Source organism: Pongo abelii, chromosome Y (genome assembly GCF_028885655.2).
Source record: "Pongo abelii isolate AG06213 chromosome Y, NHGRI_mPonAbe1-v2.0_pri, whole genome shotgun sequence".
Classification (NCBI taxonomy): Eukaryota; Metazoa; Chordata; class Mammalia; order Primates; family Hominidae; genus Pongo; species Pongo abelii.
In genome coordinates, this window is record NC_072009.2 from 43,250,294 (window position 1) to 43,263,864 (window position 13,571).

A 13,571-nucleotide genomic window follows, 5' to 3' on the forward strand; every position below is an offset into this window, starting at 1 on the left:
CTCCAAAATGTTCCATTGTAGATTCTCCAGAAAGAGTGTTTTTTACCTGTTGAATCAATAGAAAGGTTTATCTCTGTGAGATGAATCCACACATCACAAAGCAGGTTCTTGATAGCTTTTTTCTAGTTTTTACCTGGGGATATTGAGCTTTTCCCCATAATCTTCAATAGGTTCCCAAATGTCTCTTCTCAGATCCTCAAAAAGAGTATTTCCAACTTGCTGAATCAAAAGAAACGTTTAAAACTGAAATGAAGCATACATCACAAATCAGTTATACCAATAGCTTCTTTCTAGTTTTTACCTCAGTATATTTGTTTTTTCCCCATGGGCCTCAATGGGATTACAAAATTTTCCTTTATACATTCGCCAAAAAAAAAGTGTTTCCAGCATGCTGAATCAAAAGAAACGTCTAACTCTGTGAGATGACTCCACACATCACAAAGCAGTTTCATAGATATATTATTTCTAGGTTTGGGGAAAAATTGGCATTTTCGTTATAGGTCTCAATGGGCTCCCAAATATCTTTTTGCAGATTCTCCAGAAAGAGGGTTTCCAACCTGCTGAATCCAAAGAAATGTTTAACTCTGTGAAATGAATCCACACAAAACAAAGCAGTTTCACAGATACTTTCTTGCCAGTTTTTACCTAAGGATATATGGTTTTTTTCTGCATGGGCCTCAAATGTCTCTTAAATTTCCCTTATCAGAATCTCCAAAAAAAGTGCCTCCATCCTGCTGCATCAAAAGAAAGGTTTAAACTCTGTGAGATGTATCCACACATCACAAAGCAGTTTTACAGATAGCCTCTTTCTAGTTTCTACCTGAGGGTATTCAATTTTTTCCCTTAGGCCTCAAAAGTGTCCCAAATGCCCCTTTGCAGATTCTCCAAAAAGAGTGTTTCCAAACTACTGTATCAAAAGAAATGTTTCACTCTGAGAGATGAATCCATTCCTCATATGTGGAACAAGGCAGTTCCACAGGGAGCTTCTTTCTAGTTTTTACCTGGGGATATTCTCTTTTTCCCCATAAGTCTCAATGGCCTGTGAAATGTCCCTTTGCATATTCTTCACAAAGAGGGTGTCCAATCTGCTGAATCAAAAGAAACGTTTCACTCTGTGAGATGAATCCACACATCATAAAGCAGTTTCACAGATAACTTCTTTCTAGTTTTTACCTGCAGATATTCAGGTCTTCCCCATTGGCCTCAATAGGCTTCCAAATGTCTCTTTGAAAATTTTCCAAAAAGAGTGTGTCCAACCTGCTGAATCAAAAGAATTGTTTAACTCTGTGAGATGAATCCAGACATCACAAAGCAGTTTCACAGATAGCTTCTTTCTAGTTTTTTCCTGGGGATATTCTGTTTTTCCCCATTGGACTCAAAAGGCTCCAAAATGTTCCTTTGCAGATTCTTCAAAAAGAATGTTTCCCACCTACTGAATCAAAGCAAAATTTAACACTGTGAGATGAATCCACACATCATAATGCAATTTCATAGGTAGACTCTTTCTAGCTTATATCTGCAGATATTTGATTAATTCCCTTAAGCCTCAAAGGGTTCCCAAATATCCCATCACAGATCTCTTGAAGGAGTGTTTTCAACCTGCTGAATTAAAAGGAAGGTTTACCTCTGTGAGATGAATCCACACATCAAAACACAGTTTGATACATAGCTTCTTTTCAATTTTGATACGGGGATATTCTGTTTTTACTCTAGGCCTCAATGGGCTCCGAAATGTCCCATCACAGATTCTCCAAATACAGTGTTTTTTAACTGCTGAATCAAAAGAAAGGTTTAACTCTGTGAGATGAATCCATACATCACAAAGTAGTTTCATAGATAGTTTCTTTCTAGTTTTTATCTTGGGATACCCCATTTTCCTCCATAGGTTTCAAAGGACACCAAAATGTACCTTCACAGATTCTTCAAAAAGAATGTTTTCAACCTGATGAATCAAAGAAAGGTTTAACTCTGTGAGATGAATCCAAACATCACAAAATAGTTTCAAAGATACCATCTTTCTAACTTTTATCTGGGAATATTCAGTTTTTCTTCATAGGCCTCAAAGGACTCCCAAATGTCGCTTCACAGATTCTACAAAAAGAGTGTTTTCAGCCTGCTAGATTGAAAGAACTGTTTAACTCTATGAGATTAATCCACACATCACCAAGTAGTTTCACAGATAGCTTCTTTCTAGTTTTCATCTGGGGATATTTTTTTCTTTTCAAAAGACCTCAATGGGCTCCCAAATGTCCCTTTGCAGATTCTCCAAAAAGAGTGTTTACAACCTGCTGAATCAACAGGGAGGTTTAATTCTTTGAGATGAATTTACACATCCCAAATCAGTTTCACAGATAGCTTCTTTCCAGTTTTCATCCTGGGATATTTTGTTTTTCACCATAGACCTCATGAGCTACAAAATGTTCCTTCACAGATTCTGTTAAACAAGTGTTTCCCAACTGCTGAATGAAAAGAAAGTTTTAACTCTGTGAGATGAATCCACACATCACAAAGACATTTCACAGATAGTTTCTTTCTAGTTTTTGTTTGTGGATATTCTGTAGTTCATTATAGGCCTCAGAGGACTCCCAAATATCTCTTCGCAGATTCTCCAAAAGTTTTCCAAACTGTTGGATCAAAGAAATGGTTTCACTCTGTGAGATGAACCCACACATCACAAAGCAGTTTCACAGATAGTTTCTTTCTAGGTTTTATGTGGGGATATTAGGTTTTTCACCATAGGACTCTATGGGCTCCCAAATGTCCCTTTGCAGATTCTACAATTAGAGTGTTTCCAACCTGCTGAATCAAAAGAAAGGTTGAACTCTATCAAATGAATCCATGCATCCAAAGTCAGTTTCAAAAATAGCTTCTTTAAGTTTTTATTTTGGGATATTTGAATATTTTCCATAGGCCACAAGGGGCTCCCAAATGTCCCTTTGCCACTGGGAATTGCTACTGCAAATAAAGGAAAGAATAGTAAGGAGACAGCTAGTTCTTTCAGGCAAGGATCTGCCAGTCAAAGCAGAAGATGAAAAAGAAGTTTTAGAAAAAGCATGGAAAAATCACAACTAGACATAAAAAGAAAGCGTGATAGTTGAAGTGATAACCAGTGATGCTAGTCTCCGTAAGTCAAAATTATTGCATCTCTAATGAACGATACTGTGACCTACCCTTTTAGAAAAATTTGTGGTGAGGAAAAAAGGATAAAAAGTAATGCCACAACACCAAGAATGTTCATTTTGACAATGAAAATAGATGTTATATTCGTATGTCCCAGTCAACTTTGACTAATTCACATACATATGTGTATGTATATACACACACACATATATGTATTAGATACTGTGTTACATCATTTCTGGGTGTCCAAGACAGACAGACAAGAAAACTAATTTGATAGATAAGAAGCAACTCCTGGAAGGAGTGATGTCTGTGTTGTAGGAGTCTTAAGTAGGCAAATGGGGGAGAGACTTTTATCTCCAAGAAATAAAAAAAATGGGACTCAAGTTACCAGATGGAAAACGGCAAGTCTGAAAGTGGAGCTGTCTGAATCTCTCACTGTGGTGAAACAGAAGGACATGAAGCTGAAACAAAAACAAATATCAGGTCTGGAAGGGATTTATTTAGCCATGCTGAGGATCTGGACTCAGAATCTAAAAGGTATTAAATCCTGACAAAAGCAATTAAATCTGACTTTGTATGGAGAATGAAACCAATGTAATGAAAATCTGCATTAGAGGTGGGGTTTGGTGGCTCAAGCTTGTAATCTCAGCACTTTTGGGGGCCATGGTGGGTGGATCACATGCAGCCAGGAGTTCAAGACCATCCTGGCCACAATGTTGAAACCCCATTTCTACTAAAAATATAAAAATTAGCCCAGCGTGGTGGGCATATATAATTTTACCTGCTCAAAGGTTGAGGCACAAGAATTGCTTGAACCCAGAGGTTGAGGTTGCAGTGAGCTGAAATAATGCCACTGCTCTCCATCTGGGGTAACACAGGGAGAAGTTCTCAGAGAAAAAAAAAAAAAGGTAAAGAAATGTGCATTAGAAAACATGAAAAGTGGACTCTAGCAGGAGGTAATGAAAGTCACAAGCATGTTGGAATGCTTTGATATAAGATCAAATGTTGTTCTGTTAATTCCAGCTGTAAAATTCCACCATGTGCTGACAGTGATGCAATCCAAGAGCGTAATATGATGTAAATCTTATTATTCAAGTGATGACACAAATAATTGTGATCATGGACACTGAGCTCACTACGTATGAATTGCAATGAAGAAAATCTTTGCCAACTAAAATCTAAAGTTAAAACAACTGAGGAAATGTAACTGAGAAAATACTGAAGTATATAGTGTGTGTTAACCTTTCTCTAAATGTTCTCTGTATGTGTGTCTGTGTGTGTTTATGTGAGCATCTATTCCCTTTGTGCCATCCAAATTTATGCCCTATTTGATTTATGCCAGACTACCTGAGAAGTCACTTACTACTTTTTCCTAACTGCAGTTGTTTCCTTTCCCTTGCCTACTCTCATGGTTTTGTATGTCCTCTCCAAATTTCACATTGAAATTCTGTGTTCATTGTGATAATGTTGGGAGGTAGGACTTTTGAGAGTTGATTAGCCATGTGTTTAACCTCATGACTGAATTGATGGTGTTATCTGGAGAACAAATTAGTTATTTCGTGAGTGAGCTTTGATGAAGGATGAGTTTGGTCCCGATTTTCTGTTCATCTCATGCCCTTCACCAGATAAGGTCCACCTGCATGTTGTAACATAGAAAGAAGATCTCATGAGATGCAGCCCCTTGACTTCCCCACCTCCAGAACCATGAGCAAAATAAGCCTTTCTACAAATTACCCAGGCAGTGGTACCATGTTGTTTCAGCAGCAAGTGGACCCAAATACCTTATTATTTTTTCCTCTTTAAAGAACTAAACTACTTAACTTACAAAGGAGCACATCAAATTTCCTTACAAATAATCAAAAAGCCCACATATATTTTTATAGGAAGTAGTACAATAGCCTGACACAGAAAGAAAACACCATTTTACTTTTAACTATACTTTGAGAAATAAAAAGCAAACATATAAGTTGACATGCAGTTTTATTTTTCAGTAAGATAATTGCAGATATTTTTAGGGTTTTTTTGGTCTATGTAAATGTTATTCTCTGTTGTCATGCATAATCTGATACTGTTTTAATGGAAGATCATTTGTAATTAGGGTGATATTTGTCCAGTTCTGATGGTTGAAGATCTAGCCTGGAATGAGGGACAGCTGATGTATCAGGTATCGTAGGCATTTGCAACCATGGTTTGCCTACTGGTAGCAGGTTAGGATGTGGAGCCTCGTTGACTAATACCACAGGATATCTTGTTGGAAGAGCAGATGGTTCCACTATCAGCTCCAGAAAACCGTTTTGCAAGGGAGATAGGTTGTGGTATTGAGAAGTTGTGGTTGTAATGAAATTCACAATGTGGCCACTTGCTTGGATGCAGGTGCTATGAGAGTGCATATGAATAGTGGTCAACTGATTTAAAATAGCATGCTGATCTGTTGCAATTTGTTGAGACAAGTGACAATAACAAACACTTAAAATATCAGATTTCTGTTTCATCACACAAACTTAATATCATCAAATAATTCATGAACTTGGTTTACTATTTTTAAGAAAGTGCTTTTGGGAAAAAAGCACTAAAGTTGTTAAGGCCTCAAGTGAAAACATGTTATATATTAATAGTAACATTGCATTAAGTGGCTTTGGTAGATTTATTTTGATTTCACTGGTAAGATTCAAAGTTGTTAGCAAAATTTCTTAAAATGCTGGAAGGTTAAAGCTCAAGCTGAACTCAATAATTTCAAAAAATTAAAAAAAAATTTACCTTAGTATTTTAGATAATTTTCAAAATCTGGCCTTACTGCATGTATTAACATATTTACTGATGTACAAAGTAAAATTACATATATACTCTATGTAAGGTGGTAACTGAAATATGTTAAATATCTTGCTTAAGACAACGGATTCATTCTCTTCTGCAAGAAAGGTGGCTACAAAGGCAGATCTTTGAAAATTCTGTCAAATTTTACTAAATCCATAAAGGCTGACCTGTCAAACAAATCTTTTGATTCTGTCATCTTGAAATATTCTGTAAGGAGTCTTTCTATCCAAAATTTCTTTCTTGACGAGTTCTTCATTAATCACTCTGCAAGTTCCATTCTCATCCCATAGAATAGACTTGAATTGGTCACTCTCAAATATTTTCTGATATTTCCTGGGGAAGATCACAGAAAAAAAAATCATTACCTTTATCTGGCTCAGAAACACACACTGTGTCACATGGCCATTTTAACAAGGATTCTTGTGAAAAAACCTAAACAGCATTTTCTTCAATCATTGACCTTAAGTCTGAGTCCCCAAGGAATGTGTATTTACACAGTGGAGATCTAGCAGAGGCTTCTGAATCAACTAATTCATCTCTGGGAGAAACAACTTGAGTTTCTGAAGAAACATGTGCCATCTCAAATAAATATTTCTTTAGATACTCTTCCAGCCTGTATAGTTTTCAAGACTGAAGCTTCAAACGCAGCTTCAGAAGGTCTATGCAGGTAAGGCAATCTAAAGCATCACTCTAGTATATGTCAAGCTGAATAGCAAAGACATCACAAGAGGACTTTAGTCTCCTAGCAATCAACAAAAATCTGGCCAAAAGTGTTTCCTTCCCAGTCTGAGAAACGTATCCAGTGAAAATAAAATATAGACTGCTCACTTACACATTGTAGGCTGCAAAATCATATCCCTGTAGCAGCATTTAAATAAATAAGAAAATAATGTCCTCAATCCCTGAAATAAATGTAATTCTCTCCCTGACACGGACATTCTTATTAGATTGGTGAGAGGAGAATAGGTCCTGGTAATTGCAAAATGAAAAAAAAAAAAAAAAGAAAAAAGAAAAGGAAAACAACAATGAACGATTTTAAAACCTCTATGACTTTGGCATGTCGGATTGAAAACTGTTGCAGTGCAAAACCAATGTGGTAAAAAGACAGCCATAGAGAAAAAAGTAGGTTACTGGTTATCAGAGGCTGGGAAATAAAAAGAACTGTTTAGTAGGTATGGAGTTTCCTGCTAGGCAATAGAAACATTTAGGAACTAAAGATAGATGATGATTGTACAACATCATAAACATATTAAATTCCATTGAATTGTATACTCAAATGTAATTTTTCATTATGTGAAACTTACCTTGATAAATCAAGGGGAGAACAATTGCAAATAAAACTAACGAATTATGTTTCAGAATAAAAAGTTATTTATATGCATATCTCTTCAAAACCTTTTTCAGTCATATCAGAAAAATAAATAATGATTTTATTTGGTATGTCTGTAAATATCTGACAAACCTTAACAACAAAAGAGATTTTAAATGAAGGTGATTTACTTGTAAGGAGATCCCAAAGAATAGGAGATGTAAATAAATAATAATAACAATAAAAATAATAACAACAAGAAAATGTAAGAAAAGTAAGTATGTACGTTTGTCTAAGCAGTAAAATTTTTATTTGGCTCCAAGAACATAATCTCTATAAAAACGATTTTGTAAGGAATAATCTTTGTGTCCTGCAAATAATTGTTATCATTATTCAGCAGGATTTGAATTTATAATGTAATGTTAATATTGAATAAAATAACAATGCTGCATTAGCAGTAAGACTTTTTATATCTTTATGGTTGAAATTTGACATATTAAAATTTCAACTCTGGCATTGATAAGTGTTGAATGCGTGTAGAAGAAAGAAATAAAATATAGATATTTCTCATATCGTAGGAGGTAGTTCTCTCATACTGGAAAGAGGTGTCATTGTAAGAAGATTGTCTTGGTTTAATATCCTTTAGGTTTTGGGTTTTTTTTTTTTTTTTTTTTTTTTTTTGGAAAACGTAGACTTTAAATAACTGCTTTTATCAACACTTTAAGCCATGCAGTTACAAAGTAGTTAGAAATTTCTGAAAGGTGTTATAGTTTAAAAAAAAAAAAAGCTGATTCTTGCACATGTATTATCTAGCACTTCATGGGAACACTACTGTTCAAAAGGCCATGGCAAAATAACTCCCAAATGAAACACTCAACCCAAGGTTGTTTTCAGCTCTCTGTTAGGGAAGCTGGGTGCAGAACGGAAAGCCTCTAAAAGGAGAGGATACAAAGTCAGGTGAGTAGGGGTCATTGGCAATGCTCAGAGCCTGCCAGACTCCAAACAGGGAGCCAAAGTGTTTTTTTTTCTGGGACACTCTACTTGAATTATAGTTTAGTCACCATAGATCTTCAAAAGAGAACAATTAGTTAACATGATAAAAAGTTTCCTGCATTCTTTGGACTATGTGTCTTAATTATAGTAAGCAAATTCTGACTGTTTTAACGAAAATAGCCTCCAACATTTTGCATGTTATGAAGAAAACTTAATTATCCACAGGGCTTTTAATGTTTGCTGGACAACAATACATGAATGATAAGCTATAAATAATATTGTTTTATGATATAAAAATACTAGATTTTTTCATTTATTATTTTTATAGGCATTCACTATTTGAGTCAAGGTTAGGCTTGTTAAGTGATTAAAGACAATTTTATTACAGCAGCGTGTACTTATTCTATTCTAAAATAATAAAATTCATAAACAGAAACAGCTTTTGTATTTGTTTGCAACCTGCAGAATTGAGTTATTCTGCTGATATAAAATACTAAGAACTCACTTGACGACCATGCCACCTTTTGAAAAGGCCACAAACCTACTTCTTAAATGTGTTACAGTTACAGCATGTCCCAGACTCATCCAGAGCAAAATAAGTAAGCAACTGACTGCTCTTGACTCTCCCTTCCCCAGCACTAGCACTGATTGTGTTGAGAAAAGCCACGGAGCAAGACTGCACAGCCAGATGGAGGAGGCTTTTTATTTGAAGGCAAAATACCAAAATGGCTCTCCGGTGTAGGTGACTTCTACTTTCACACTCAGCTTGTACATGATCCTCTAACCTTAACTTATTTCTCCTTAACGGGCTGATTTGGATTGATTGTTGAGAATGGTATCCATTATTAATGAGTCAGGAGAGAAAGGGATTTCTGTAGTTGCATGTAAACTTGTGATAAGTCTGCAGAAGTTACACGTGAAGAGGATAGTGAGGAAGTCAGCCATGATCCATCTATGTGAAGGTCACACCAGCTTCATTGTACACTTTGAAGACTTTCTCAATGGTATTGACATAAGCAGCTGTTCTCAGGTCCAATCCAAGGTTATACTTCCTGTCTGTGTACATGATTTGCCTCGCAAAACGCTCCATTGTGTACACCAAGCCAGAGTGCTTGATGTCTTTCTCAGATGCACCCGGTGTCCTGTCTTGGAACTCTGCCGTGGGTACAATGGGAATAGTTCCACCATGCTTTCCAAATTGTCTTTCTAAACTCTCTTGAACAGACTTAAGCAAGTGGTAGTTAGAATCCCTTTCATATTTGAAAGTCAAACGGCTACAGCTGACATGATTTAGATTCTTCAGCCACTCAAAGTAAGATACTGTCATTCCTCCAGCATTCAAGTAGAGATCTGGAATAACAATTATGTTTCCCTCCAGGAAGATCTTGTCAGCTTCTGGAGTTGTTGGCCCCTTGGCACCTTCAGCAATGATATTGCCTTTGACTCTGGGTTCATTGGATTTGGTCAACTGCTTCTCACTGGCAGCTGGGATCAGTATGTCACAGTTGGCTGCCAAGATGCTTCCTTCATAGGGCTTTGCCTTGGGGAAGCCCAGAATGGACCCACGTTGCAATTTGAAGTCTTCCACTTCCTTTGGGTAAATACCACCTGGATTCCATATACTCCCTTCAGACTCACCAACATCAATACATTTAGCACCAAACCGATGTAAATATCTCATAGAGTGTAGGCCCAGATTACCAAATCCCTGAACGACAAATGTTTTATCTCCAAACCCTGGTGTCATTCCTAAAATGCTCATGTAAGAAGCTTCATTGATGATGTTTTCAATCCCATGAAAGACACCATGGCCAGTAGCAGAGATGCGTCCATGGATTACCCCTTGGCTGATGGGTTTACCAGTAACATGAGCTTGTGTATTAATGTCATAGTGTTCTATGGTACTGGCATAGGCATCAGTGATCCAGGACATCTCCCTCTCACCTGTGCTCAGGTCTGGAGCAGGCACATCAATGCCACGACCAATAAAGTCCTTTGCCAGCTCCATGGTGAAGCTCCCTGTGATCTTTTCCAATTCATTACTAGTATAGTTCTTGGGATTGATCTTAATACCAACTTTAGCACCCCCAAATGGCACATCAACCACCGCACACTTGTGTGTCATCAGAGAAGCCAAAGCTTTTACTTCATCTACACTCACATCAGTGCTGTAATGGACACTTCCCTTGCACGGCATGCGGTGCTGGCTGTGCTGGGCCGGGTAACCTTAGATGACCTCCCAGGAGCCGTGTCTTGCCCGATGCGGAAGGAGAGACTCAGCACATGGTTGCAGGGCTTGATTATCCACAGGATGCCGCACAGCCTGTTCTCCTTCTGCTTCTCGCTCTCCCAGGTCCTCAGGTCCTCCACCAGGTTGTCCTCCACGATGCTGGCGCCGCAATTGAAGAAGCCCTCCACCATCTTGAAGAAGTTGTGGTCGTCCTAGAGGTCGGCCACCGCCTCGCTTTAGTGGCTCCAGGCGGCCAATGCGAGCCCCGACTGCGGGGTTGGGGTGGACTGTCCCCGGGTCTGGCCCAGCAACGCAGCAGAGTGGGCAGCCGCTGAGTCCAGGGCAGCGGGGCCGGCCCGGGACAGCAGCAGGGCTTCACCCCAGGTTTTGCGGTTTTTTGTTCTTGCTTAATTCAGATATTTTTCTACTAATATTATGTAACAAAAATGTTCACATCAGTAAATTCTTTGTGAAGATAAAACCCGTCTCCTACCAGATGCATATGGTTCCTGAATTTTGACCGTTTTTTTAAATTAAAAAAAGTGCAAAATTAAAATATATATATTTTTTAATTTTTTACTTTTCTGGAGAATTTTCATGTTGCTCTATCTGAAGGGAGTATACGCTTCTTTTGTGATGGGAGGGGTTGAATGATTACTGACAGTAGCAAAAGATGGGACATGAGTGTGGAGAAAAGAGATCGTTAATGGGAGAATAAGAAGACAAAATCACATTAAATATAGGAAAATCTAAGTCAAATTCTGGCTGAGCATTTTGGGTTGCTAAGATGGGTGACTGTGTAGGGAGGAAGAATGCCTTGTGTTTTCAGGGGGAGATGGCTCAGCTAAAGCTGTCTTCTGACTCCAAACAACAAGCCTACCTATAGTCATAAAAAGGCAAGAAAATAAGCATTTTTACATGAAAAAGATAAACGTAAAGTAGGCTGTATCCACTTAGCTACGTAAAAGAATCAGGTATCTGTCTGATCTCCTTAGGGGCAGCCTGTGATACGCATGTTCTTGTAGCTTCAGTCTCCCAGTTTGCTGGTTCTCCAGGAAAAGGCCAGCAGGCTCAGATAATTATTCAATTTCTTTAATTATTTTAATAATTTTTATAGACAGAATCCTGCTATATTGTTCAGGCCAGCCTCAATTTATTGGCCTGAAGTGATCCACCCACCATGGACTTATAGATTGCTAAGGTTACTGGTGTGAGCTACCATATCTTCCTGATTTGTAAAAACTTTCGTAGAGATTGTGTTTTGTTATTTTGCCAAACCAGGTTCAAAATTCTTAGCCTCAAGCGATCTTTATACCTTGGCCTTCCAAATTATTGGAATTATTAATATGAGCAAGAAAACCTCAGCTAAAATATGTTATTATCTTTTTAATTATTACTTAATATTTTATTTAGTAAAGGTAAAGCTTCATACTTAATGATACACTGGAAAAAGGTGCAATACAAAGTTATTGGAGTAAGAACCAATTTTGAAATAATAAACACACACTTAGATTAGACAATTTTAAGTTTATGAAGAATTCTCTCACAATTACTGCAAAAATGTTTAATGTATTTAAAATTTGAAATAATATTTTTATGGTTAGGAAAATGTAAAGCAGTATAATAGACAACCAAACCAATTACAATTCCCTATGAGTAAAATCCAAAGACATATACCAGTCACTGGGAGGAACACAAATTAGTTTTTTAAAATGTAAAATACAGTGATAATGAGGAATATAGCAGCAATCTGTGTACTAATCATAGTAATTTATTTTGATTCAGGCAGAAAAATAATTCTGCTCTTTGAATAAAAAGTACCTATACAGTCAAAAACAGTTGTATTTTAAAGCTCTTTCTTAACATAATTCTTATTAGTTAACACTAGATTTTACTGATGATCTTACCACTTCACTAACCCACATTTTAAACTAATGCTTGAGTAAAAAATAATAACTGGTATAATAAATAAATGCTTTTCATATATCCATGCATTAATGTCCACTATTCTGTGGTAAATATATCTTAAATTTTTTAATTTAAAATAACTAAACCAGAAACGCAACACAGTCACATAAATTAAGCCTAATGATTCTATGAAAAAAGCAAAAAGAAGACTGAAGAAAAGTATTAAAAACATGTTGATGCCTTGTAAAGAATCGTAGAAGCCAAGCACACATTATTTTTATTACTAAGAAGCTAATCTAAAAGCTTAGCATGAGCAGGGTTTAAATAAACACCATTACAAGTAAGCAGTTCTTTCACAAACTGCAAATACTCAACTTTATTGCTTTCACTTAGGAATAAATGTCATTTTTTTTTTTTTTTTTTTTTTACCATACACTTTTCTCAAAGGCAGGTGACATGATGATATGATATGGTCTTGCAAAAGTTAGCCATAATATATGTCTTATCATCTCATCTTCTTCATCAATCATGTCCATTTGTTTATTATTTCAAAACTATGTAAGCATTTTATCACCTCTTCTGCTGTCTATATGACATGCACTTCAGCGTGTGATCAAATACATTCATGTACTCTCCATCAAAACACTAATTTTTAAAATTTCTTTTTTTTATCATTACACTTAAAGTTCTAGATTACATGTGCACAATGTGCAGGTTTGTTACATGTGTATATATGTGCCATGTTGGTGTGCTGCACCCATTAACTCCTCATTTATATTAGGTATATCTCTTAATGTTATCCCTCCCTACTCCTCACTCCCCCCATCCCATGACAGGCCTCATTTTGTGATGTTCCCCATCCTGTGTCCAAGTGTTCTCATTGTTCAATTCCCACATATGAGTGAGAACATGTGGTGTTTGGTTTTCTGTCCTTGGCTATAGTTTGCTCATAATGATGGTTTCCAGCTTTATCCATGTCCCTACAAAGGACATGAACTCATCATTTTTTATGGCTGCATAAGTATTCCATGGTATATATGTGCCACATGTTCTTAATCCAGTCTATCATTGATGGACATTTGGGTTGGTTCCAAGACTTCACTACTGTGAATACTGCCACAATAAACATACGTGTGCATATGTCTTTATAGCAGCATGATTTATAATCCTTTGTGTATATACCCCGTAATGGGA

At 36.7% G+C, this 13,571-nt stretch overlaps 2 pseudogenes; both read right to left on the minus strand.

The window, feature by feature from the left end:
* Positions 1-5,207: 5,207 nt before the first annotated feature.
* Positions 5,208-6,380, minus strand: LOC134760950 (heat shock transcription factor, Y-linked-like; annotated as a pseudogene).
* A 2,692-nt stretch (positions 6,381-9,072) lies between these two features.
* Positions 9,073-10,675, minus strand: LOC129053469 (glutamate dehydrogenase 1, mitochondrial-like; annotated as a pseudogene).
* Positions 10,676-13,571: the final 2,896 nt, after the last annotated feature.